The sequence below is a fragment of the Anser anser genome (assembly GCF_964211835.1).
Source record: "Anser anser genome assembly, chromosome: 3".
In the NCBI taxonomy this organism is placed as follows: Eukaryota; Metazoa; Chordata; class Aves; order Anseriformes; family Anatidae; genus Anser; species Anser anser.
The window spans coordinates 115,970,642-115,995,212 of NC_139722.1; the positions used below are offsets into that span (position 1 = coordinate 115,970,642).

The window sequence follows — 24,571 nt, forward strand, 5'->3', positions numbered from 1 at the left end:
TTAATTTTTTCCTGCTTGTATACAGGTCTATTAGGACAACATACATGATTAAATCAACAAATGTCTAATCCATGTGCCAGTACTATAGGGCTGTTGGCTACAGAGAATTTTTAGTCTTAACAAAGAAAGGAGTGTTTTTGCCTTTTTAATGTGTTGTTATTGCTACCAGAAATATGTCTATCCCAGACACTTATACTCTTATTTCTTGCATATTTTTATAGTTTTATGTACCCACATATGCATGCAGAAGTACAAATCACCAGCTCACTTGCCATTCTGACCTGTGGTCATGTTCTAGTTCCTATAAAAAAATCACATCTCCCAAGTTGCTTATGGACTCTCAACCAACTTCAAACAAAGTGGTTTGCATCCTCAAAAGAAGCTGTAGTATGAATACCTTGGGAATATTGCAACATCTTCTGTAATGAGCTGGGGAGAAAGCCCAGTGGGTTTGAAAACATTCCTTTTGAGGCTTCATCAGCAAATTAACCTGCTCATTACAGAGAGGTATACTGTACCTGATCCTTAAAGAAAAAAAATATTAATTGGTTGCCAAATTCTTCTAATGTGTATATCCTATTCATTGCAATTTAATGGAGTTCCATCTGAGAGAAGAATTAAGGCCAGCCAGAACTGAAAATCCCTACAGATTTTAAGGTTGGAGTTTTTTAGTATAAATCTTTCAATGAAATTTCCATGTTAAACATTTTAAAAGAAAATTCACAATAATATTTTTCTCCAATTTTATTACTGAGTTTAAGAAAGCCAGCTATTTTTTAGAAACCTGAGTTTTGAAATAAAGGTATCATTAAAGTGGTTATTCCCAAACTGATGTTTTGATATTGGTGTGTTCCAGTTTGGGGTTTTCTTGCAGCATTATCGTTGTGTAAGTTCAGAGAGACACTAGTTTTGCCCTATTAGGTACAGCCCAAGAAAATAAAATACAGTTATTCACACATTTCTTCCAGGCAGCAGGCTCTTGGACAGGGTCAGGCTTATTTCTGTGCATTCAGCCAGTGGCTCGCTCCATATCTACCCTGTGCTGGGAAGCGAGGAAGGGCGTGCATCCCTGGGAGCAGCTGGCTGTGCTGGGGATGGGGAGATGCTGCCTGCTCTCCAGCCTCGAAGCACAGGAGGCAGGGCCAGGCTTGCAGCTCTGGGAGGGTTTCCTGGGCAGAGGCTCCTTCTCATGAGAGGGTGTGCACATCTTCATCTGGCCCTCTATGCCAAACCATTTCTTAAAAGTCTTTAAAAATGAGCTTAGCGTAAAGCTATGCTTCAGATAACCATATGCAGTGTCATCTGAGCTTGTATATAGACAAATGTATGCTTATAGCTGTTAAAAAGCAATTAGCTGTATATTCTACTCAAAAATTGTCGATAATAGGAACAATGAAAGCAATGACCATTGCAGCTTGTTGTGTAGCTCTTCTTTTTATCTGGGTTTTACACAGTCTGTCAACTGACTTGGAGACTATCCCTTGAACTGTCTAAAATACAATTAATTTTTAAAATATCATAGGGCTAGTTGAGCCCATCCTGAGCTCTGATTGGTAGAAAATCAATTATTAACCACAAGGGGACAGCTTCTCTTCCAACTCTGCTATGTAAGGACATAAGGAAAAAGAAACAAAAGCAGGATAATTGTTACCTTGAATTGATAGTTTAACTGATTGTGATCAATTCTGAGGTGCTTACTGGTTATGTGAATGCCCTTTAGGTGACTTCATTATCTCAACATATACACTAGAATACTGCAAAAGGTTATGCCTGAAATCGGTGCAAGGATCAAGTATATACATGTGAGATGCTCAATATGTTAAGAAATGTAAATAATTACTGTAGATGAAGGAAGGCACAAGATACTGCAAAAATAATAGCTGCAGAGTGATAGATGTGTGTCAAGGCAAATTTAGGAATGAAGCTTGGGTGGTGTGTGTACAGACTTATCTGCTGCAGGCAGGTGTGCAGACTTACCCACTTTCTCCATATATTTTAAAATATTTGTAAACAGCTTTTCTTAGAAATTGAGCAGATGAGAGCCCAGCTTCCCCACACTGCCTGTCTAAAAGGCCCTTGGCCCTTGCTGGAGCAACCAGTGCTCAGGGAGTAAGAGCACTCGTGCCTTCGGTCCGTTCAGCTCCTCACTTCTCTCCTGAGAGAGCCATTAAAAGTGTTGGCAGGTGTGGTGATGATGATAAATAATAATGGCAAACATACATTAGGAATTGGACCTGGAACTACCAAATTCAGTTTGTATAGACTAACAAATGGCCATTAGACAGTAATGACCTATGTTTGATCCCACAAAACCACTTCCATTTTCAAATGCCAAGGATAATAAATAAGACTGCAGAAGGCTTCTGAAAGTCAATAAGCTTGGGCTTCATCTTGTCAATAAGGAAGAAAATGTTTAGCCTTCACAGAAAGTATCATGCTGTCTGTGTTAGACTGCTAGCTCAAGTGTCCTTTCTGATACCTCCTACAAGAGAACACATATAGTCTCTCAGGTACCTGGGCTTCATAAATCCAGAATATTTGTCTTACAGCCAGTCAGGTACTGGTGCAGATGGTGAAAAACTGGAGTGTGCCTCCCTTGAAAGGGAACACCAAGGCACCTAGGGCCAGCTTGTCAAAGTAGCCTCATTTGGGGTCCTCATAGCAGAGAGCTAAGCGGTTTAGTATGCAGATGGACTTTTTAACCTGTGAACGTGGGTGTTGTGTACTACCCATTTCAGAAACAGAGTGAGTTTGCCCCAAAACCAAACATGCATGATTTCTGTTTAATGTCCTTGGCCAAACAAGTTTTGTTAGTAATTTCGTATGTGCATGGAAGGAATAGTTTGCAAAAACTGCACATATAAGTGAATACATAGGCATGCAAAGAGATCATGCGTAGAACCTGAAATTTACTGTACCAAATAAATAGGGTGATCACATACCTTTTTCCTTATTCTAGCATTTGAGTATAAAAAAACCCATACAAAATAGTACAAGTAGAGAATACAGAACATACATATTTTTTACAAACACAAAGGGAAGGCACTGAGTCCTTTTCTAACTATGCTAGACACATGCAACCCATCCACGTGAGAATTATGCTTCGAACAAAATGTGAGATATTACACCTGAACGCATTCCACATGTGCATGCCAGAAAACCTATCTAACACTGAGGGACTTTAAAAGCAGGATATTGATCACAATTATTAGACAGTGTGCCACAGTCCATGTACATGATGTTGCCCATGCTTTTCTTACTTCCCCTCGGTCTCATACAACATTAACCTTTCTGAGCATATATAAATATATATATATATATATGCAATGTCTCATATTTGAAAGATTGTTTGGTCTCAGGAGGGCACTCGAGTGACTTTTGGTGCTGAAAGAGTGTGTGACTTGCTTCACACTTTATTTTAATAAAATTTTAAAGCTAGTTGAAGCAAAATATATGTGCCTGCTTGGATACTGAATTATGTTAGTTTAAAATCATACCTTTAGGTAAATAATGTACCTTTTATTTAGAGGAACTTCTGAAAACTCAAAAAATCGAACTACTTTAAAACCTAGTTGCTAAACTGTCTTTTCTTTTGCCTTTAACACAGAAGTAGTATTGGTCTTCCAAATGAATCATTTTGAATATTTTTCTAGATCTCTTTTCAGCTTTTAATATAACCAGTTGTTACAGCGGAGATTTTTAATAAGCAAACAATACATCTCCAATAAAGCAAATTTTATTCTATTTCCTATTTACCCTATTTAAAATACAAAAGATGAATGAACAATTTGTTAATTCAAAAAACTGCTTATAGCATGAACATTTAAACAACTATATAACTGCAAATATACCATTAAAATAAGTCCAACAATTTAAAAACAATTACAAATCACTTACAATAGTCATCTAATGTATTCTTAAAGGCAAATACAGATTGTATATTTTTCAAATGGATGGAAAAACTATTCCAACCACTTGGTGTCTGAGAAGCAAATGACTGATTGCTTTTCTGGTATTAAACTAGGGGACTGCAAACATTAAAAAAATCACTAGACCTTGAATTATATCAAAATATAATTGGAATAAAATAATTCAGAAGATAATTCAGTCTTGCTACTAATGTCGTTTACACAGATAGCAATGCTAATATTTTTTCCTTTGTTGTAGACTTAGGCAGTTTAACTCTATGGGTGCCAGCCTGACCCTCTGCACCATGGATGGTTTCTATTTAAAGGTCAGCTTTTTGTTTTATTTTTTTTCCCCATAAAACATACTGTATTTTTGTAAGTCTCTGCTGTGACATTCAAAAGAATAATGCCTACCTATCCTGCAACACTCAGAAGGAGATTTTCTAAGAGTCTTAGGAATTTAAAGGTCTAAATAAAAACACCTAAGAAACTGTAGTTGCTAAAATACCTTTGAAGAACTAGTTTTTATTCATTGGAGTAATTCTGAATAATTCCTTTAAGGTCATGGAGGTGTTTTCTTGAGTAATTCTGAAGCAAATAAGGGTGACAGTTACCCTTCTAGATAACGTATTGCTCTGGGTATACACTTTACTTTTTGAACACTGTTTCTGTATTCTGCTTTCTATATCTCTAACCGCTGTGCTATCATCAAACCTGTTTAATATCTAGCCTGATAACAGAAAAAAAAAATGAAGTAAGCATAGAAAGCAAAAATAACCACCAACCTTTTCAAATTTGACTAATCACTCAATCTCCAAGCTGATTTGCCCTGGAAAGGCTTGAGTTTCAGAATGTGCTAAGCTATGTGCAAAGCTGCCCTTTGGAATTCACATCCCTTCGAGGAGCTCCAAGTCAGGAACATAAAACTCAGATTTGCAAAATGGCTAGTTGCTTTTGAAAACTGTGGCTAACATTTAAAGAACTTTCAGTCAGCAATTTTCCATGCCTGAAGTATAAACAGATGAATAGAAGTTGTTGTAAGACTGAAATATTTACTCACCCTGGTCCTCATTTGGGTCACCTAGAGATCAATGAAAGCATATTGATGTCATGGGAGGCCAAGGTTTTAAACCAATGTGTATATGCTATATGCCAGAACACATATAGATCCAAACCCTGCAAACAGGATGCTGTTCTCTCACAGATAAAAAAACTATGGTTTGTTAGTAAAGGAAGCAGTGATGCTATAAGATTTGTTCTTTTGTTACTGGTTGTAGGCAGTACTTGAGAGGCCTGGTATTATCCTAACAAAACTTTAAATATTCAGAAGCAAGAGAAACATTGCAGTTTCACCTTTTTTGCTCTCTAAGGAAAATTCCAAGAGTTCAAAGGTGGAAAGCCACGCAAACTAAAGTATAGCTTTTAGATAGGAACTTGTGGTTGTACAGCCAGGCCATCAGTAGCTGAAATGGGGCAACTCATGGAAAAGTGATACACGGCATTTTTCCTCGTGACTGCAATCTAGCACCAAGCATTCGGACTAACAGAACCGTTGTTTTCTTGAGTCTGTCTCATGACAGCAGCCACAAAGGAACTGCAAACCAGCACATGAAGTTGTCACCTCGCCTTTATGTGAGAAAGAGAAGGGCTTCCCTGACTGTAAGAATTCAGTAGGAAACAGAAACCCTTTTCCTGCATGGGGGACATGTATTGTAGATAACCTGGTACATGTCTGTCAGATGCAGTATTAGTTCCCATTAAGTTCTGAGGAACCATGTCTCTCTTTTGCCCCTTACTATTTCAAGCATGTGTCAAAAGCAACCTAAATTTACTTATGGTTATGGGAATCTCAGGCTCCTCCATGAAATTCTGTCCCCTCATGAAAAATACTCCTGGGATGGTAAAGAAAGGCTTGGTAACATAAGCCATTAAGGCTCACAGATCAGAAGGCAAAGAAGAACCCATTATTTATTTGCCATATTTTGTTAATGGGGCCACAGTGCAGAGGTGAAGCTGTAGCAATTTAAACCCTGAATTTTGAATATTTAGCCGTGGCAAAAGAACAGAGTTACTGCACGGAAGTGAGATAGATGAGCTATCTTTTGTTTCCTGTGCGGTGTCCCATATGAGTAAGGTCACACTATCCGCACTGTCAGGAAGGGATGATACAGTCATGGGGTGGAAGGAGACTAAGAGGAATGCCAACTCCAAAACCCAAGGCCCTGCATTGTCTGAAAGGGTATCCCCATGTTTAAACAGAACATGGCTAATTTAAAATTAGGATTAAAAAACATTTTTTAAACCATGAAAACCCAGCTGACATTTGGAAGTAGTTTTTCTTGGCTTGTTTAGACATTGTGTTCTCTCCTTGGTAAATTAGTGGTACAGAGCATGCTTAAGCTGGCTAATTAATTTCAAAAGCAGCGTAGAATTGACTAGCAGGTAATTTAATCTAGAAATAATTACAACTATTGAAATTATTACATTGTTGTTTAATTAATATTAGTTAATATTGTAATTTTCAAAGTCTAAATTATGCTGATTAAAGATTTCTCTCATAAATACCAATAAAATTAATTACAAATTAATTAAATTTGCTAAAAGATTCTCATAATGGACTTCCAGCTATTCTTGATTTTTGCAATAAATAAACAGAAGTATTATTAAGTGGTATATCTTCCTGGGGGAGATATTTAAACATGATATGCATATATTGCAAATGGAGAGATTTCCCATGAAAATAGACATGCTTAACAGCAAAGGCTGTGTTTTTTTTTTTTTTTTTCCTTTCTTCTTCTAGTGAAAAGAGGGGAAAAAAAGAGCTCAAAAGCAGCATTTTCGTTTTACTGTTGGCAAGACAAAATGATTTCCATTCTGCTCCATCTGAGATTCCGGGACGATTTGTTTACATGTGGCAGTTGCGCTTGCTTCCAGTTGCCATGTCTTACATCATAAAGATCATTTTAGTAAATGAGGGCACTTCTCTACCATTAGATAAAAGAAAATCCAATTTGTTTTCTGGATGTCATAAGATTTGCAGTGGTCATCAGAGACATTTCCTGTGTTTAGGGGAATGATGCCCGCATTTACCAAACTGCAGTGACACTGTACCAGTCAGGATAGTGCTTTCCACCAGCTCTACATTTTGTTAGAACAGAAATGGTGGACCAAGTGTGAAAATCTGCATACTTGCATCCTACAAAGAATTTACCAGTCTTGGTGGTCTCTGTTTCTTCATTGGTCAGTAATAAAAGTATAATATTTAACTACAGAAGTGCAGAGCCCTGGTAGTTTTTTTGCATCTTAAAGACTTTTAAAAAGGATATAAATATTGTAATTTCAATGCTATTGGTGGAGGAAAAAAAAAAGACAAAAATGAAAGAAAAATAAAAAAGCAAAAACAGAAGCCATAAGAAGTTGTCTAATATGATAGTTGGGGATAATGAATGTAAAGCTGCATTGGTAACTTTATGCAGGTTTTTCTCAGCTGTTAGAAGTTTACAATCGTAATGCTTGCATTAACTCCTGATAGAGGGGAAAAAAACCAAAACATACAAACCAAAAAACCACAGGACTTCCATTCAATGGAAATTCTAATTTTGATAACTGCCTCTGTCTAAATTCACACAAAAGCTGCCAATTATCCAGATGTTTAGAAGAGTGAACATCTACAAATAACTTCAATTATATCCAAATATTTTATTGTTAAAATAGCGCAGCAGTTTGTTTTACGAAATAGAAACGTTTTGTTTTTCTACAAACACTTCCACATTCAACTTCCTTCCTTTTATGGTGTTACACCAGAAAACAGGTAATAGCATAGCTGATAACAGAGGTGTTAAGACCTGTAATTGAGCTGTAATTTGCACCAGCCTTTTCCCATCTCCTGAATTAGCCACAGTAATTGGGCTACACTTTACATTATTCACCTATTGTCCATAGATCTTAAAATCCCTTAGAGGAACAGCTAGGTTAAAAAACTGGGGGTAAGATTTTTTTTTCTTTTCTTATTTTTCTGCATCTTTTGGGAGTGCTTAAAGGAAATATTTGATCTAGACCTTCCGGGAGTCGCTCTAGTATTAGGCATAGCCATATGTAATTTAAAGTTGAAGTGTTAAAATTTTTTTGATATATCTCAGTGAATCAGAATATTTTGTTTCCAAACTGATCCAAAATAGTAGCTTGAACACTGAAAATTCCGTGAGTCCATTTAATCTTATGGAAAGTACACTTGCCTTCAGTTTGTAAAAATACCTGTTTTTGGATAGATCGATCGATCACAGTGAGGCAGAAATTCATACAGTTGGCTTTTCGCTGAAGTTAGTGATGGGGTGGCTGTAATGGCGGCTAGTTTAAGTTTTACTGGCAGACTTCCCTTAACTAGACTTGATCTTACAGCTTTAGTGTTCTCAAGAACACGCTTAACTAATGAAATTTAAAAGAAAGTAGTGTCCATTTAATTTTGATTATATTCTTCATTTTATCTAAAATACATTTTTAATTGTACTATTTCTGTGGACCTAATGAGGGGAAAAACTTGTTTCTGAAAAATTGAATCACAGCTGTAGTAGTAGATAAGGCTGACGTTCAGTTCTTAGAAAGAAACAATCAATGTTGAATGTATCAGGTGAGTTCATTTCTCTTGCTCTGCTTTAATAGCTTATAAAGAAGATTGATTAAGTTCTTGTCTAATAGATCAATAATGGAATGAAACTGAGCTTTCCCTCCTTCAAGCACAGGTTTGTCATATGCTGGGGAATGTTGAAACTGAAGAGAAACAGCTATAACTTGAGAGAAAAAAAGAAAATCAAACCCTGAGATTCTAATGAGCTCCCTCATATCACATTGCTTACACAGCATATAAAACAAAAGCCATGTGATTCATGTGGTGTGGCCATACAGCTTGGTTTCTTTTTCCATACCATTCAGCCATGTTCTTCATATCTTTATACCTTGTGCAGTGATTTAGACTGGTATCAAGTATGTAAAATTTTATAGATTTGGCAAACAATGCATTTTGGATTTGATTCTGTGATTATGCAAGCTTAAAGAGAGACAACCTCTTAGGTTCCATCCAAGCATGATATTGGATGTTTTTTCTGGTCTTTGAATGCTGTAGAAAATGTGAATTTTGAGGGAGTACATTTCAGCGTGGGTTTCTGATGCCCTTACATAGTTAGTTTGGGAAGGGTAAGGAAGTATCCCAGTATCTCTCTCTTTGGTCAAACCGATGCCTTCCTGCTGATATCTGAACCAGGTGGATTTCTTCTTCGTTTGTTTTTTTTAATGTTGTAGTATTTCATTCCTTCTTGCAGTGCTTTCTAGTGTTCTAAAGAAACATAATTTGTGGAATATAGAACAATATGAAGATGAAGGGACTTGTAAACTGTAGCATTTGTGACAGTAGGAATATCATACATGTGAGAAATTAAAGATGGAGCATAACAGCAGCATTTTATTTCCACATACGAGCTTTTCAATATCTGTGTCTTATATGGTACCCTGGGTTTTTTTGTTTACTCTTGTTGCCTTTTAAGATTGTGCCACATGCCTAAAAAGGCTTTGGAGGTCTTGAGATGTCAGCTATCTTTACAAAGGAGACATTCTTCTTTAGCATAATATAAGCAAGAGACAATTTCAGCATTTATCTCATTTAAATAACAGGAAAGCCCAGATATTGCTTGTATCTGAAAAAAGATAGTCAACACACAGTGTGGAGATATTCAGGATACTAATTATCTGTAGACAGCGCTAACTACACAAATAGCTGCACAGTTGTGTTGGTTTTATATATAACATATTTTTTCTTTTAAGTACAGATATTTTAAGAACTTTGTAAACAACACAAAATCAAGAGATGGAAGTTGACAGAAGCCTTCATTACATGTTGCTTGTATATTCCTTATGCATTGTTACTAGGGTATGGATGCAGCTTTAATCTTACTGATTTATTATCGATTTTTGTTAATAGTGAAGTTTGTTGATACAATGTGACAGACTGCTTGTATCAGCTATTTCAATTAAATCTCTAAATGACTGATTGTATAGACTGTCAACTTCTGTCTTTTCAAATTAACTTTCACATCTGAAGTCTTGAGTGTTCATCTGCATCAAGTAACTTTGGCCCAGACTTTTCCTAGCCCCAGTGAAAGAGGAAGACATGGTAAAGAGAGTTGTTTTTCCCTTGTGCCCCTTGGCAGAAATCAGGTGTAACCTGGGTGTCTGCTCATGCCCGTTTTCTTTACCAGCTTACAGCTCCCCTCTACAGGCAGCGAGGAAAGGGCGAGGAGCCAATAGAACATTACGTTTGGGACTGAGAATCCCACAAAGGTACCATGTTTTGCAGTACTGCCTGTTTTAAAATCCTTGTTGTTAGCAGTACATTCATGCTAGCTATGTTTGGGAAAGTTTTATGCAATACTATAAAAAAAAAACCTCAAAACTCATCTATTCATAAATGACTTCCTTCCTCTGAGCTATTGACAGGTAGTTTTTCCTTCAGACTTAATCATAAACTTGTCTTGCAACAGCCATCTACCTTTAAGGACAGCTTCATGCTTTTTTTTCGATTAATTTGAAATAGAGGACTGTTTTTCACGGCTATACATCGTTTGGTTGCATATTATTTTTAAAATTAAAACTGTGATTTTCTTAGATGAATATTTTTTCCTAATGTTCCAAAAGAAGTAGTCCTCGGTGGAGAAGCTGATCTTTACTGATATTCTGCATAACTAAGAAGAGGGGTAACTGTCCTAAAGATCATGAGGAGAGTAAGAATAAGGTTGGTCATATTCCATCTGTGGGTTTTCAGTTATGGATTTGAATTTGTATGTGCCTACAGTCTTAATATGGTGATAAAAACAATTCATGTTCATTCTCTAATCATCATGGTACAAAACAACTGTGCAGTGCACACTTCCAAAACAGATTCTACCAATGCATACTATCTTACTGTAATTAACACAGTTTGCTTTGTTGGAAGGCTTTTTTTGGGGGGTAGGTGGGGACCAAATTAGGTTTTAGTTTTCAACCGAGTATTTGAACACAGTAACAATAATGCCTGTTTCACAGAAATGCAGTTTTCAAAGTTGTTTGCATTTTCACCAATGGAGCTTGGTTTTGGGTGGTGTGGGTGGGTATGCAGCACTTAATTGCATGTCTCATCCTCAGTGCTTTGGGTGCCAACAGGGCTGCATAAAACTATGAAGGAAAGCTTCCTGTAGGACAGTGTATGGGGTGAGACACCCAAGGGAGTAGTCTTCATGTTTGAAGTGAGTGGGGTGTGACCAAATTGTGACATGGCTGTGCTGGGTATGACTAGTCTACTCTGGACAGGAGCCCTTTATGGAAACCCCTAGCTTGTCAGTGCCTATCCCTCAGCTTGGTGAGGAACAGGCACTTCTCATCTTCTCATTGTGATGTACTGAAGTGTTTCAACTTAGTTTGTGTTTTGAATTGAGTAAGACCTTGCTTTGTCGGACGTGCTAGGTGTATTCATAGCTGCTGCTGGCAAGAGTTGAATTTTCAATGAGGAATAAAGATGTGCCTTCCTCCCCCTTTGTGGGCAAGAAATCATTTACATGTGGGAGGAGTTGTCTAGTTAAGGTTGGTTAAAGGCACAGCTGGATCATGCTCACAGATAGTGTGGGCTATGAAGTCTGTGCGGGTCTTTCAAGGTGGTGACATGGAAGCAACATCTTCAGTTAATCTCATAGAAACTGATTTCTAATATTCTTTTTGGTGTTTTTTTTTCCCATGCTGCCTTGTACACTCAAAAACCATGTGTCTGTACTTATTTCCATCATCACTTGTCTGCACCTCTGATTTTTCTGAGGAACCAACCAGAAGCTCCTTGGCTTGCTCTTCTCCAAGGGTGCCCAGCATCCAAGAACTCTTGCCCTGCCTGCCACCTACATAGGAAATGCTGTGACGGAAATGCCATCTTCATGTTCTTCAGTATTACTGCAGACTCTCAGAAGGGCGTGAAGTCTGAGGGGAGAGCTGGTACTTATTGTCTTTATAACTGCTGATATCCCAGACTGTCCTTCAGGTACAGAAGCTCTTCTTGAGGTTCCTGCAACAGAAGAAATATTTCTTCAAGTTGGCAATTCCCACTGCAAAGGCCAGCTTGCTTGTGTGGACAGATAGGTGAAGAAAACAGACTTTGTTTTATTGTTTTCCTCAAAACCATGCATTTCTATGAGTGCAGAACTAATCCAAGTGTCCAAGTGTGAGAACACCAGTGTCATGCAAATTAGAGATACGTATTTGCTTTTTGCATTATTTGAAAGCAATCTTAGAATGAATCTGCTAAAAATAAAGAGAAGAGTCTTGAAGGTCCTAAACAGAGCCTGATTGTTAGAATGGCGTCTGAGTGTTTACAGTATATTGGCTGTGATGTGACTACAGATATATTTTTATTTTTACAAATTAGCAGATGAGAAACAATTACTTCCTAATAAAGCATCTCAGAGAGAGTGAACGATCATTTTAAGTGATGAGGTTTAACTTCAGAATAATTCAAAATTTTGTGAAGAACATCAAAGTGCTCTTTATCATGGATTATTTTACTGTTAATTAAAAATTGAAAAGTCAGGTAGAAACTGGTTCTTAAAAAAATCAAGAATGTTTTAATTTCAACTTTTTCTTGCAAAGTCACTTTTCTTTCTATAAAACTGAGTTATGATTAAGTGCAAAGCTTTTAAAATTAATAAATTTATTTCGTTTCTTAAATGAAAATCGTTGATTTGGGGCTAAATCTGAGTGGGGCTGACTGCTAGCACAACATCTGCAATTCTCTCTGGCTTAATGCCTTCTGCCATGTGCCCCTTCAGAACACCAGCAGGAACTGTGGGACTGAGTTCTTAACCTCTGCAATGTCTTGCATTTGGGGATAGATCTTTTTCTGTTGGAGGCACACTTAAAATGAATGACTTTTATTTTCTGTGGAAATATTTGCATAGTCATCTTGCAGTTCAGTCTAAGAGGAGCTTCTGGCGTGCTGATAATTCACTTGAATCAACAGCCTGTGGTTTTCTTGTACAACTAATTGAAATTAACAATCAGCCAGCTCTTAAATTAGATAGAAAAGGTCACTGGGTTGCAGTCTAGGGAATGGGTCAGGATTTCAGCCTCTAGTAGCTCTGGTAGAGTTGAGTGTACCTTGCCTCATCCTCAGGGGCCCATTACATGTGCGTGGACACCTAACCTGCCCGTGAGCCCCTAGTGCTCCTGCTGGTCACACACTTCATGTCTGCTTGATACCTCCTGGTCTAAAGGGAGGACACAGGCCTGATGCAAATGCTTCTGGAGACTGCAGTTATTAATACAGAATGTCAAAACACTAGCCAGGCATGTGCATGAGCTTGGGGCCACAACACCAGCATGCGAAGACCTGCTGTGGCATAGTACCATGCGGCCCAGGCCTAGCCCATGCCAGAGGCCCCAGAAATGCAGGTTGGTGCCTGCACATGCCCTCCTCTGCAGTGCTTCCTTCCACTTCCAGGCCCAGGTGTTTTAAGCTGATACCACCCACCAGAGTACTAAGAAAGAACAAAAAAGCAATGTTGAAGTGTAACACCACCCGGCCTCCGCTGCAGCAAATAATAACCATGTGCTTAATTTGGGAGGCAGTTATTTGTGGAGAACCCTGGTTGCTTTGTGGAGTAGAACCTAGCAATGAGGGGCACATCCCTGTGGTGTTAGGCAAATCACAGTAAGATGACAACGTTTGGGTAGGCTTTGCAAGTCAGAGAGTCTTCAGTGCCAAGCACTGTTTTGTTGTATTACTGAGAAAAGAAGCCTGTAAGAACCATTAATTTTGTACATTTAAAAAAAAAAATCTGAAAGGGAAAGGCTGGTTTGGAAAGGCAAATGCGAGAAACTCCCAGCAAAGTGCTTGCATCAGCTGCTTTCAGGCAGCTTTGGGTTTCCATTTAAAAGCATCCATAGGTTAGGCTAAGCTATACAACATCAGGCTTTGGCCACACTCTGAGGTTTTATTGAAAGGACACCTCTGCCAGCTTGGAAACGTGACAAGGAAGTTCAGCAATGCATAGTATTAAAGGATGTTTGTAACCTGCATGAGGCTTCCTGAAATGCATGCACGTTTAACTTCATGCACTTAATTCCATTGACTTCACTGAGTGCTCATTTTTGTAAAATTCAGCTTATATGAAAGTATTGACATTCCTGGCGCGTCAAATGCTTGCTTTTAACAGTTCCTGTGAAATCTAATGGAGATGTACTTTGAACTTCATGGTTATAATTCCCTGTGTTTAGCTTGTACAACACCATGGATGCTAAAAATGTTGGCCAGGGACTTACTGGAGTGAAGGCAAAATGCTGAGAAAAGGCAAGAAATGTGCCCTTTCTTCCTGGAAAAAGTGTGCTTTCTCCTTTCCAGTAAATACTATAAGAGGGTTTTTTCCCTCAAATCCTCTATGACTTTGGCCCAATTCTTCCACCTTTTACTGAACTCCTTTTGGCTTTAATTGGAACAAGACTGGTCTAGTTAGACTTGTGATTTTTTTAATTTTTTTTTGAAGTTCCATGGCATAAGTTGGTTTATCAGTATAACTCTTAAAACTGAGTCTCCACTTTAAAGTACAGTATGTATTCCTATTTTAAATAACGAGTCTCATTCTGTACTCTTTCCATAAGCAAAACCCCTTCTGAAGCTACTGGAAGAATTGTTTGGGTGAGCACTGCAGCAGGGCTTGAGCAGGGATGCAGAGTGCTTCGGATGGCTAGTGATAAAACTGACTTGTTTCCTAGTGTGTGGCCTAGCGATATCCTAGATATGGAAGTGAAGCACTTACTAGTCCACTGTTGTACCTACCATGTGGGATATATCACAACTATTCCTGACCCTGTGTCTGTGGCTACTTTATGCATTAAACACAACACAAAGCTCGAAGGTGTGCATTACATTAAGATAACATTCTTTCAGGGTCACTGAAGGCATCTGGCTGTGCCGTGTATCTCAGGCTGCATTCGAGACATTTATCTCACAATAACACGTGTGTGAGTTTGTTTAGTTACCTAATCATAAAGTGGCATTTAAAAATTGTCTTTTCCTATTAGCTGATGAGGTCAGCTAGCTGTATATGTAGCTGGCTGAGTCTGAAAAATAGGTGGCACCTTTGCAACTGTGGAAGACCCAGTTGCAGTGGGAAAACATGAGGCCGTTTTCTGGACATGCTGCTGATTTCTGAAGGGGCTTTCTGTGGGAAATTGTAGGAAGAGTGTGCTTTGTCCACAGGATTGTCAAATGGGCCTGGGACCTGCTGGGTGTCAGTCCCTGTGTCATTATCAGCAGAGCAGGAGAGTATCTCTGCAGCTAAATTCCTCTCTTCTCCTGTCACTAAGGTATTATTCCCTTGATCAAAGCCTCATTATTTGGACTTATCCAGACCGTTAATTCTAGGGGAACCTCATGGCCTGTTAAAGAGTCATTTTTTCTGCTTTGAACAGCCTCAGTTAATAGAAGGGGAATGAATCAAGAGTACAAGTGAAAGAACAGTGCTGTCATGTGTCCCTATCATCCACTTCCAACTCCTTTTTCGGGTCATGTGGAAGAGACCATGATGAGTGTCACGCTTCTGTCGTCTTTTTACTCTACCAAAAATTCTTAAAATACAGAAGGGTAAAGCACCAATATTTTAGAAGAGGTATAGCATATGGACCATATGGCACAGAAGAACATAATCAGGATTTGGAAAACAAAAAGTACAAGTAATCACAAGGAGAACCTTTCTGGTTTTTTTTGAGTCAGTTCTGCTCTAACTTGTCAAAAGCAGAATTCCTCTTTCTGCTAAGGTGTTAATGGTGCAGACTTTGGTATCGCAGGTAACAGTATTATAAAGAGTCTTAGTCGATGTGTAAATACAGAGAATGGGCAGAAAGTCTGGAGTGTCCCTTCCTCCTCGGGGATGGCCCCAGCTGTCCCTGCATGGGTGGCACTGGCACAAGTGTCGCTGATGGTGACTGGCAGAGCTTTTTCTCTGGAGGATGATCGTCCTGGGTATCTGGACAGAGGAAAGGAAACTGTGATGGATGAGAACATTCCTCTGGCAAGAGGGAAGGAAGGTTCAAGAGAGGCCAGGGCACTACGTGTGTGAGGCACTGAGATGTACCGCTGCGTGTGCTGCGTGCAGAGTGCTGGGGTTCGAACCTGAGAGATATGTACAGGGCAAGACAAGAAAAGTGTGAGGTTTTTCCTCTTAAAAAGACAAGATTCAAAGTAGCTTTGTAAATTCATAGTAATCTGTCACGGAAAGGGGTGATTTCATTTGAGAATTCTCTGTTTAGTGAAATGGGATAGGTTTTTGGAAAGCTTTAAAATAGGCTACATTAGAGTTTAGAGCCTTTTAAGATCCTCTCATCCCTAGTTTTGAGATGCATACAGTAGTCATTTTATTCCTGAAGCTTGCACATTTTAGCAACACTAGCTTTTAATTCATTATACAGCAGCATGGAGCTGTTGAGAGAGACATAGCAGCTTGATTCATTTGAAATCGTAGGACAAATAGGCTTTAAAAAGCAAATGCATTCATTCTGACACTAATTATGTGTCTTTCCCACATGTCGTAGTATCTTGTGTCACAAATTGCTCTCATTTGCTACTCAGTGCAAAATGCCTGAGAGACGATGAGTGCAAAACGATATGCTTTAACCAGGTGTAGGGTAGATCTAAAAACTATGGGGAGTCCAGGAGCCAAACAAAACAAGTAACTTCACACAAAAGGGATCAAGAGGTATCAATAGGTATTAACTGTTGCTGGATTTTAGGTACAATTGCAGCTTTGCAGTATGCAAAATATTTTGCAACAAGACCAGGAAAGAGCTCCAAGGGTCCTCCTACATCTTTTGTTTGGGGTTGTTAGGGCTCTGAACTCGTAACAGCGTACATCTCGTGCAAGGTGCTGATGATTTGACTAGCATCTTTTAGGAATACACAGGGTTTGTTGGTTGGTTGGTTGGTTGCTTTTATTTTTATTTTTTTTCCTCCAAAGAAGCTGTAGCACTGTATGAATGAAAACATGATTTTTTAATCAATGTGAATACAAAGGACTTCATGTTTTTAAGTGAATTACGGAACCCTTGTGTTACTGAGGCAGTGCTTGTTGCTAATGGACAAGACTGGTATTGCTCTTCTCTAACTAATCCTGTAATGGTGTCACAGGTTATTTAGTGCCAACTGGTGTTTCTGTGCTTCTCAGGAAAGAGCAGCCTTTCCAGCTCAGAGTGAAACTGAGAGAAATCCTAAGTTAACAAAAAACAACAAGAGCAAAAAGAAATCATTAAAATCAATGATAGCTTGCTTTTCATTCTAAATAAACTGCATCCCCGCTCCCTGCATTAGGCGGAGGCATCCACGTTATGTCAAAGAGTTGTAAGCAGCAAATGTCTTTTCACCTGTGCTGCCGAACTCAAACCTGGCATGCTTTACACGTAATGCAGTTTGACAGTTCATTTGAAATAAATGTGCCGATAACCCTTAAAAGTGGTAATAAAATACTCTTTGCTCTACTGTACAGATGATTAATACCACTAAAGTAATTAAATTCCATTAGGCTGGGGTTCACATACCCAAGGAATTGGTGCCAGGATTTAGCAGATCTCTAGCGAGGACAAAAGACTAATGCCTTTTAAAGCCATGTTTCACAAGTAAAATCCCAGGAAAGTCTATATTAACTTAGGACATCTGCTTGTTGTGATTGTTTGAGCTATTGATGCATTGGATCATTAGCAGGGTAGTGTGAACTACTGTTTTCCTGTTGACAAGGATCTCTCACCAGGAGCTGCTAGCTTTCTGCAAAGGGAGAAAAGCAAAACAGGGCAGCCAAGCTGGGGCTTGTGCATGGGCTTTGACTTACAGAATTATTGCTAACTGTATAGTCTCTGATGGTAGGAAACAGCATTTTGCCCCCAGCCATTTTTCCCAAGATCAGAGCCAAAGTAACTCCGTCTCCTGCTGTTTTGTAGCTGTAGATTCTTAAAGACTGGCATTATTGTAGTCGATGAACAGTTTGCCCCCTTTCAGATGGCTGCAGTAATGACCCACAGGGGAGGCAGTGGTTAGGCAATGCTGACAATGTGACCAGGTGCTGCAACATAAGCATTTCATTAAATATTGAAGCAATGGTTTTCAGTTACAGTGGCAAAAAGGAAATTTGGTCTATGTCCAAATATGTGGCTATTTTTTTTCTTTCCACCTCTCCTAATCACATTATTTTTTGCATGACCTTTCTCCTGCTAATTAGCTGCCGCCTTGAAAAGCATTGTGGGTAATATATCTAAGGTAATTCAGCATTCCACTTTACACACTGGTAATCATTCTTAATGTATGAATGATTTATTTACAGAATATTTTTTCATGATCTTAAAATATGCAAACAAAAAAATACTATCTTTATTATTACCGTACTTCAGATCTACCAAAAAGAATGAAAAGAATTTGGTTTTCTGTTTGAAAGGAAAAGAAACAACAACAAAAAAATCACACTGCAACCTGTGTCATTTCAATGCAAACTACTGTAACCGTGTAGGAAGGGGCGAGTGCCGTGACTGTTGTCAGCAGGCACAAGAGAGGTCTCGAGGCTCATTCTTGTCTTAGATACTTGGGCATGCTGCCTGGTAGGTGTTATAAAATCGGTTACTCCGTATGAGCACAATAGATGATATTACAAGACATACAGTGCCTGCTGGTACATGTGGTCATAGATCTGAGCATAGGATCAAACACCCCTTTGGATAAAAAAAAGGCAAAAATTCAACTGTCAAAACATAGTCACTCTTTGAATGTGGAAGCACATCTTTAAAACAGAAATCATCAAAACAGTACCAGAAAGGCGTACACATTCTCCTAGCAGTTTGTGTGTACCTCTTTTTTTAAAGCTTCAGAAAAATAGTGTTGAAGGCTTTGAGGGTTTTTACTTTTTGTGTGTAATCATTCTCTTAACTTTATAAGAAAATGCTTAGTGTTACAATATTTTAATCTAAATTTATGGTGTGATGCAATACACCACTGAACAGTACAGCTGTGCTATACTATTCATTATGCTTCCTTTGTACTGTATTATCCTATATTTTTAATTCTTGCTCGTGAAATGATACCTAGCATTAAATCACTTAAAAGTACAATAGTTTTTTAATACAGTCCATACCCTTCTGTGTTCTTCACCCTGTACCAAACACATTTTGATTCAGTATGAAGCGTTTCTAAAAAGGTGATCCTGCATGTCAAAGCTTTTTATAGCATAAAAATTCTTTACAAAAGATGCAGTTGCACAAATGTGCACAAATATTTTTGAACAAATCGTATTGTTGTCCTATATTTTACATAGGCACTGTTATAGATTACCCTAAACGGGTCCTGTTCAAGCTACAATTGTATGTGGACTAATTTCAATTCCTAATATGTTGAGATAATATTTTTTTCTGATTCTTTAAAATCATTTAAACACTAATAGCCCTTTTTCCTTTCTCCTTTCCTTGAAAGGAGCTTTATTCTTTTATGTTTTTCCCTTAAAAGATTTTTTTAGGGAAGCAAACTGCTGCTTAAAAAAGGCAGGGAAAAGAGAGATACTACAGCGTGTATGTGTAGTAAAAAAGGAAGTGTCATATCAAGATTTTTTCAGTCCGTCAGTTCTTTCTTCATACTTCTTAGCTGGTATTGGGATGCTGAAATCTGGGTATAGTCATAAGAAGGAAAGAAGGCAATTGGTTAAAACGTCAGGATTATGAAATGCACAAAGCAGCATCTTCTACACTATTGGAAAGAGCAGATAAAACTGGTAGTGTATTAAAATGTTTACAGTGTAAGCATAACAATATTATGCTCATGAAATTGCTATGATTATGTATGTTAAAATATGCCCTTTTGAGAACTGGCCTAGTTCTTAACTTACAAGAGCAAGCTAAAATTGGTGAAGTGTCAACAGTCAAATCAACAGTTATTTCAGTGAGAGATCCTATTTAACTACAGGGATTTGAGAATTGCAGAGAAAATAACGTTTGCAGAGGCTGCATTAAAAGATGCAATGAATCCACAGATGAAGTAGCATCACAGTAGGACAAAAAAAAAGGGGGGGTTGAAAAATGTAGGGTTCACCTCTTGAAGCAAACCTGTGATAATTATAGAGGTTTTTTATACCAAAAGCTTCACCAAATCTAGCTCATGTCCACCTATTGCAGTGCAGCAACTACCATTATAAAACAACTTTCACATAATATTTATGTTTTGGCTTTATATTATGCTATTTTATGTTATATTATTTTAACCTTTTGTATTATATTATTTTTGGTGATCTAGAGCAAGAGTTTATTTTCAAAATGTGGTTTATCCACCTGCTCTGTACATAAAAATCCATTCTGGATTCAGCAAGATAAGGGTTTTCCTTGACAATTAGGTGACAAGCACTAAACTCTGATTCAGTGCGTCACATTGATGTAAGTCTTATGAAAACCATTGTGTGACTGAAACAAGTAACACTAGCAGTGATTCTTACCCAAACTTTTCGAGTGCCTGTGGATTGCTCATTTTTCATCCTTCAAACAATTTAGGGAATGCAGATTCAATATCAACTCAATTAGCACTCAGTAGCCGGAAGACTTCTTTTCCATTGCTTCATATATATATAAATTTCCTAGGAAGGTGGTAGAGGAAAATAAAGTTGTCTTATATACAAGTTAGGTGCTCTTTTTAGGGTTCTTTCTAAAGATATTGGCAGATCAGCAATGGGACTTGAGATACTGTGTGAATATTGTAGGAATGGTTTTGGCTGATCTACTGAAAACCGCAGCAACTTCCTCATCAAAATAAATCATCATGTCCACCCTGCAGATATCGGGCAGGGTGATCTGTTTTACTTTTTACCAATGGCTTTACTCTTGATCCCTACTAACTCGAGCATTATTGTTAGATCAAGAAGAGGATTTGAGTTGGTCTTTCCTATTAATCTGTATAGAATTTACTGCCCACAACCAGGTGTCTCTTTTAATGGTGGAGCTTTGTTATCTGTGTTGTGGATCTTAAGTTTTTACAAACCATTACCAAGGTATTTGCACAGTAATGGATCAATCACCCCCCTGTCCACCTGTTCAGAATTATCTATCCTTTTAATATATTATTAATGTGTCTGATTTGCAGAGGCCTTTTGTAGCTGTCTGTTATATGCTGAAGGGGGGGAAAATAGATGGCTTTTGGGGGAGACGTTCTCCATGAACAAATATTTTTTCATATTGTTGGATTTAGGAAACAAAAAGACAAAAATTAAACTTTAGACTTTAAGGACCAGAACTATTTGTATAGTAATGGGAGGGGGGAAGGAGGAAGGTGGTGGGGAGCAGTGAAGACTAACAATACTGTAAAATGCTGAAGCCTCATCTTGGTTTTAACGTCTCACCTTGCATTCATGTGCCTTTTTAGCTCTCCTGTAATAAACTTTCAACATTGGTGAGTTATGGATGCGGAGAAACCAAGGGGCTGTTTTTTGTCTCAGGGTGCACGTTTGCCGCTTTGCCATTCTTTTACATTTTCATTCTTCATGCTGATGAGTCAGTACAGATTTATATTACCATGTTATTATGGATAGTATAGACTGAGTCTCCTTGAAAGTAATGGCATGTGATTGCTTACCCCATTACTTTCAATGGGACTAAGTCTATGTCATCCTTAGGGACTCTATCCCATTGAAAGTAATAGTCTGAGACTGCCCACATCGTTACTGTGCTTTAAATTGGATTGAATTTATACTGATCTGTAGAGGCCTGCCACAAAAAGTCTCATTTTTAAGACATAAAGTTGATAAAAGTTTTTTGCTAGTGGTTGGAAAGTTTAACGGAGTGTTTGAAAGTGTGTTTATAATATTAAAAAGATCATTTTATGTTGTTCATAGTCCTTTAGTGTTTGACCTTAACACAATCAAAGGAACCCTCAGTAACACATTTAATGGAGGATTTTTTCTTCTACCCTCCTTTAATTATTTGTCCTTTTTTAAACTTTTCAGAAGACTTGTGTGTATCACTTAATGACTTCTGTATTCTGTTCAATAGGACCGTTAATCAGTGTCCTATTATTTTCATATGTCCTTAAAATACTGACATTAAAATGCATACAAATTATGGTGTTTTGTTGTGAGGGAAATTATTCATTGCTATTTCTAATAATGAAAATATATTTTACTTTAAGTGGAAAACATCATTTCCTGAAGCAGCACCCCTTTATCCTGTTAACATAGAATTTTTTTTTTATTTTTTTTTGGGGGGGGGGGGGGCGGGGGGGAGAATAAAATCCTTTAATGAAAAAATAAAGGCATATTCATGTTATGGCCCTCCCTCTGATGCCAGCGTGTCTGTTAAATTTATTTAAAACAAGAGCTTTACTTCACCTCTTACTAATGTTAGGTGCTAATGTTCCCTTAGAAAATCAAAGTGCATTTTTTATACTTTTACATTGCCATGAAATGCAACCAGATAAAATGAAAACCATTCCAGAAAGATTAATGTTACAATGATAATGCACTGGATGAAACAGAGAGACTAACCCCCTGATTTTTCTTAAAGCCATGATCAGTCCTAAGAAAAGGAAATGTTGACTGATGAAATGAGCAAATTTAGCATAGGAATCAAAAAAGTATATGTGTGTCCTTCCCACAGATGAACAGACAGTATAATAGAAATGACACACGTATATCCCTTAACTGTATTCTACCCACTCCCTCTAAATGCAAGCTGTAGAATAAATACACAGCGCACACCCTATTTAATCTATAATGCATCATACAACATCATATGAGAAATGCACCTCTCTTTTTAGGTAATCACCATGACATAATTTATTTCAAAAGAGATCACAGCACCACAGCTGTTACCAGTGATTTAGTAATTGAATCAGCAGCAGCATTTTATACATACTCATATTTATTAAAACCCTTCAGAAGCATTAGAACACATTTCAGCCCTATGGAATGAATGAAAAACAGGTCTTTAAAGGGGCAATATAGACTTTGTTTTATGTTTATTGGAGACTGCAGTATGGTCAAATGTCATAGCCAGTCGCAACTCACTGTAACTCAAGCAAATAAAACATGCATATAGACTTCTACCCACAGCTTTATATGCTTTATTTCCTCATCATCATTATTGTAATATTCCATGTCATTTTATGTAATAATCTGAGCATGTATGTGGATAATGCACACATGCATATTTCTAATGTGCTCCTATATTTGTATCCCTGTATATCTATTTATTCAGTGCTTATACAGCATTAAGACTGTTGTGATATTTTTCGCTGTATCACTTCAGTAACATCTAGATTTTTCAACTGAAAGAGAGGTTGATTGTCTTATGTGCAGTACCTATGTGAAGAATTGGTTCCTGCTGTGGATTATTTACATGGCAGGAGGATAATTGGCAGCTAATTGTTTTAAGAGGAGGGTTTCAGTAAAATGTATGAATTTTTACAGTAGGAGTGTGCTGTAGTTGCCCTATGGATGTGAGAAACAGAAGGATTAGGTCATCTGCTTTAAAAAGCAACTTGATGGAGCCAAGAAATGAACGTGTCCACTATCACCAACTGTATCAACTGGTCAAATAAAACATGTTCTTTCTCCTTGTGAAACCTCCTTCCCTGACATTTTTATACATACTGGGTTTTAAAGAAATATTTTTTGTGTGGATGCAGCAAATGTCAGATTCTGCTCAGCTGGCTTTAATGAATTAGAGGCTTATTTGTAAGCATTGTGGCAGGGAGGGATTTAAAAGGGGTTGGGGTGAGAGAGGAGGATGTGGCCTTGCAGTCTGGGAGTTGTCATAACTATCAAAGCTATATAGGCTGCCAATGATGCATTAAAATGTGAGTGGATGGATGGGGAAGAGGCAGAGTTGTGAAATTCCATCAGAGAGAGGGCGCAATGCTTCAATTTCTGGTAATGATGCCAGGGAAGCTGCTGGAGTGATTCAAAGAAAGTCTTAATGAGTTCATAATGATGGATAAGGAGCATGATCCCAAATGCTGTGTTTGAGATCTGTTTCAGGAGTTTGAGTACACTGGTATTGGGTTAGACTGGGCCAGAGATGCTAGAAACCACTGCAGTAACCTGAGCTTTGGGGAACCGCAGAAATTGCAAATATGATCAAAGAGTTAAGGCTTGGGATACCCAGTCTGGGTACTCTTAGAAGGTGGTGTTTTCCTGGAAGTGCTGACTGCTCCCCAGAGCACTCGGGAGCACTAATAGCATTTCTCATTGTGCTCCTAACATCTGAAGTATGCAAAATCAGGAGCCACTTATAAAAAGGTTAAACTCAGTACTCCATGTGTTAAGGAAGACTGAGGACTACTGAAATTTGGCCTTCAATCCAGAATGAAATACTGTTGTTTGTTTTACAGACTAATACTCCAGTGTATGCATATGTATATACTTACGCACAGATGTATCGTTTTAGAGTCATCACAAATTTATTTTCTGTCCTAAATGTGCTATAACTTTACTTACTCTCATAAACTCTTCTCACAGGGACAAATGCTTCTTTCAACCAGCAGTCACACCCTCTGTGACAGCAGTCATTTCCCAAATATGTGGGGCCAGATCCTGCTGCTCTCATTCTGGAAAGGTGCAGCATTACTTCACGTGTAGTCTGTTCTGAAATGAATG

General features: G+C 38.0%; 1 protein-coding gene across 2 annotated transcripts in view; it reads left to right on the forward strand.

Moving 5' to 3' along the window:
- LOC310897015 (uncharacterized protein) overlaps window positions 1–24,571 on the forward strand; it is a 547,020-nt gene that overhangs the window by 73,503 nt on the left and 448,946 nt on the right. The window contains exons 1-3 of one of the 2 annotated variants that reach the window (XR_014581982.1): window positions 7,919–8,535; window positions 10,564–10,689; window positions 11,754–13,094. The exons of the other annotated variant lie outside the window; for it this stretch is intronic. The gene's annotated coding sequence lies outside the window, so the exon portion shown is untranslated. Of the gene's footprint in view, window positions 1–7,918; window positions 8,536–10,563; window positions 10,690–11,753; window positions 13,095–24,571 lie in introns of those variants that run through there. 2 annotated transcript variants of the gene reach the window in all.